Source organism: Squalius cephalus, assembly GCF_949319135.1.
Source record: "Squalius cephalus genome assembly, chromosome: 4".
NCBI classification, from domain to species: domain Eukaryota; kingdom Metazoa; phylum Chordata; class Actinopteri; order Cypriniformes; family Leuciscidae; genus Squalius; species Squalius cephalus.
Genome location: NC_137125.1, coordinates 32122290 through 32126957, shown reverse-complemented (window position 1 = coordinate 32126957; position 4668 = coordinate 32122290).

Below are 4668 nucleotides of genomic sequence, written 5' to 3'. Positions count from 1 at the left end.
CAAATATGTGTTTTTCCTTTTTTCACAGGCTGAATATAATGCCACAGATGATCTTTGAGCCAAACTATAATTTCTCCTAAATCTCTTCCGTTTTTATAGTTAGGCTGTTTGATTGAAGGAATTCGTAGCTCTCTGTAGTTTGGAGGAGTGCAGATTTTGGAGTCCGAACGACTGTCTCAAGTAATATAATTATATCTGAGCTATATACGATATTAACAATATCAGGGTAAGTAATTTTCTCCCCAAAAGAAGAAGAGAACATCCCTTGAATATTATAACATGTTATTTTAAACTATGACATTGATAAATATTCGATTTACAAGAATAATGTATGAATTCATGACCCAAACATGTTTTAAAATATAGATTAATAGATTAAAAAGGTAATATAGAGGATATATAGAAATATAGGCTTAGTGAATTAATCTATTTTACAAATGTTAAATAAAAACGTAATTAAGAAATAATGATCATTCTTGACAGACACACTGTGTGAGTACTTAAGCTAACATATCGTCACATATAATTTTCAGCATGTGTTTTATCTGGATCCAGACACTGGTGTCTTTTCTACCTGTTCCTTCCACTACAGCGGCACAGATGTATGTTTGACTGACCCTCTCCTCACACTCAGGATGTGTTTTCTGAGGGCTTTTCAGGGCGGACACCTTGATGGTTTTTGCAAACAGTCTCATGGCCTCTCGATGGATGTGGATATGGTTAAATAGATGCTCGTGAGTGATGCGCTGATGGTTGGCTATGTGAGCATTGGAGCACAGATGTCATCTATCTCCATTTGGATTGTGTCAATTTCAAAAGAGCTTAATTAGCATGACTGTGTATCACAATGTTGCCAAAGCATTAACATATTAAATACATAAAAAAACATATATGTATCATGTCATATGTAGCATAGTAAATGAATAAATAAAGCGGGTCTCTCTACAGAGTTAATGGTCTCTTATATTGTGAATGGCTAACACATATTTTGCAGCTAGTGCAGCTGTGCTATCATCTTCTCCAAGTATGAAGGGCATTTTCTCAGTATCACTCAGTTCAATGAATGATGGAATCAATGTTTCAAATCTGGGCAGAAAAGTTTCTCTTACATTGATATATTTAGTACAGATGAGTAGAAGTGTTTTAAGTGTTTCTCATCCTCTATTTGCTGTAGATCACAGTGTCAACAGATCCTCTGCTCTCTCTCTCTCTCTGTCCATGTTTGTCTACGTCTTCCTTTCTCTATTTCTAGATCATGGTCACTAAATCTGTATTTAAAGAGGATTTATCTTTCTTTAAATTGTTTAATTAATAAGCTAGATAATTGGCCAATTTAGTGGTTCTATCTAGGGTCAAGTAACATTGGAGTTTATTTTGGAAGTCAAAATGTGCTTTTAGTGATTCACTGTGAGTGTCTTTTAGATTTTTGTCAATTTCTTAGTTGTGGGGTTGTAACTGCATTCAATCGGGAGTTGAGTTTCATGGACAAGTTGAAGAGCGAGTGTGTTTAGAGGATGAGATTCTGCTGAGGTTTCATTGGTGAGGAGGGCTTTATATTGGACTGAATCCTGATCGGACTGATGGAGGGTGATGCCAGAACTGAACACATCTCTTCTGGATCTCAATGTTCAGCGGGTACAAGCCTAATTCAGCCCTGCAGGCGGTGTTGGACATGCTTCTGTGAAACCCCCAAAAATTAGTACTGGTCCCCAAATTTCACATCCATATAAAATAATTGGTTTTATTGTTGAATTATATAGTTTTATCCACGTTTTAATGGGTCATTTCACTCAGTGTTTTGACAGCCAGACCGAAGTGTCCCAAAGCGCTGATGTTGATGCCTAGATAACTGTAGCTAGTGCTGTGCTGTAGGACCTGCTCTTTATACGTGAACTGGTGTTTGATTCCCTGAGATCTTCTGGAAAACCATGACTCCGGTTTTGTTCAGAATGACTGTCAGGGCCCAGTCGTGACACTACTGTTCCAGAATACTCTGTGTTTGGGCCAATTACCACGATCAGAGCCCTCTCCCCAGACAGCACGCCAAATACGTTTACCAATTTAATCTATCTGACTTATTTGTAAGTGTGAACTCGTAAATCATTCTCCAAGTCTTCTAGTGTTTTCTTTATTTTACTCTGAGTTTGGTTAAGGTCAGATGGTTACTTTTTTGATAAATATTTTCAAAGTAGGAATTCCAAAGTTTGCCATTCTGAAGTGTTATATCTCTATTTTGGGTTTTTCTAGTTTATGTATGTTCCAGAAAGTGTTTTGATCTACCAATTATATAGTCTATAGTCTAGACTATAGTCTTTTGTAATTTTTCAGCCAGTCTGAATAAGTAAGCCATAAGGTCTCGCTGGATGGATCTTTTCACTTTTTGTTAGAAAGTCTCCTTAGTTCTTTTCTGAGACCTGCACATTCATCATCGAACCAAACATCTTTTCTTATTTTCTGTTGATTTGTTTTATATTTACTTTGCTGTTTAATGTTTGATAGAGTCCCCAATGTATTAAATATGTAATTTAAGTAACTAAATGTATTAAATTAACATCTAAAGTGAAATCAGTGGAATTAAATTAATCCAGGGCTGGATTGATTACATTTGAGTTTAGGTTTCAAATGAAACAGTTTTTCAGATTCCAGTGGAGAAGTTTTAGTTCTTTCACATGGTGGTTTCCGAAAAAGTACAGGTCGGCAGTGATCGGAAATCGGGAGCTGAGGTCTGACTGTGAAGGCATTAATAAAGTTTGGATCAATATCTGTTATTGAATAATCAACCACACTGGTTCCTAATCTGGAGCAGTAAGTAAATATACCTAATGTATCTCCTCGAGTTCTGCCATTAATGATGTATAGCCCTAAACCTTTACAGAGTTTTAACATTTGTTTTCCATTCATGTTCACTGAATTATTGTAGCTGTTTCTTGGTGTGACATTTGATGAGGGATGAAACGTGGTATCATTGAGTATGTGGTCATTATCTACAATATTTACATAATCAATTTCTCTCCTTGTTTTGGCGTTTAAGTCTCCGCATATGAGGATATTTCCTCTGACCTGAAAGTGAAAGATATCAGTCTGGAATGTCTTCGTAATAGGGAGATTCATGAGGTGGAATATAGATTGCACAGAGGTATAGATTAGACTGTGATATGGTGGATTTCACTTTAAGCCAAATAGATGATTTTTCAATTTTAACAATTTTAATCGAATGTTTCTTTGTGCCATATAAGTTTTCAAGAGTCTCGGCCACATTATATTTTTGAAGAAAGAAAACAATTTCCTTGTATCCTATTGGACAATGTAAAGTCTCATTACTACGACACCATGTCTCATGAAAGATACAGATGTCCATATCTGTTACACTGTTGATTAAGTCTTATTACCAGACTTTTTGGTGGCTGAGAGCTTTTCTTTTTATCAGAGTTTCTGCTGTTTCTTGCTGTGTTTCCAAGGGCTGTGCTTTTTAGCACTCTGGTGAAGACTTTCACTCCTTGCTTGTTGAGATGTACGTGGTCATACATATGATGAGGCTGTGATGGGCGAGATGAACATTAGGAATAAGTGCTCAACTTCTAGAGAGTTCCACATTATTTCCATGGATCACGTGGAATGGCACATCAGTGCGTGGAAGCAGTGTGTACAGAGTTATTTTAGCCTCTGGGTAATGTTGTGTGGCTCTGATCGCCACCTCTCTCATCACAGGAGCCACACGGCCCTTCATGGTCCTTAAATCATTTGTCCCTGTGTGGATTATGATGTGCTTGTAGTTTTCATTGAAGTTTCTCTCAGACAGGATCTGAAAATCACTTCTTGTGGTTGTCACCAGAGTTTCTTGGCTCTCATATTTGGTAATAGAAGTTTCTCACTGACATTTCCCATTTGAGTCAGTCAGGTTAAGAACGTGTTTCTCTCAGGTCCTCTGAAGCAGAGCTGTGGATCTGGGATGCTGGATCAGTCGAGCAGTAAAGGACCGTTCACACCAAGGACGATAACGGTAAAGATATAGTTCTAAAAATCGTTCTCAATATTAAAGAATAGCAGAGTTCACACCACAGCTATAACAATAATGTTATAGAGAAATGATATTGTTGAGATCACTTTCAGAATGATTTTCCCCAGCTGTTGAATGATAAAACACTGTCAGCCAATCAGAATTCATTCTAATTTAAGGGATCGCACATTTAAAATGGCAGTCGACATTGCAGAGAAGTTAATCGCCATGGTCCAGAAAAATTCACCACTGTTTGACGAGTCAAGCCTCTTTTCAAAAAAATGGATATGGAAAACAATCATTCATACCCTCCGAATAAATGGTGAGAAGTATTTCCTCAAGTATCCAGCACAACATGCATTGTCTTGCTTCCTTTGAAGTTGCGGTGAAAAAGATTAGGTGTTGTTTTTATACCATTATATTGACTCCGTCAGCTAAATTCACTATTAGATTATTAGATCGATTATACTAACTTCACTCTAAACATAGCATGCTGAGGACATCTGCTGGTTAAAGCTGTGCAAATGCAACAAGAACAGCAAAAACATGTTCAATGACATTGTACACACCGCAGCGCGCAAGCTAAGAATAAACAGACCGTTATCGTTCATTGGTGTGGATGCAAATGTAGTTATTGTTATAGTTATCTTTATAGTTATCATTCTTGGTGT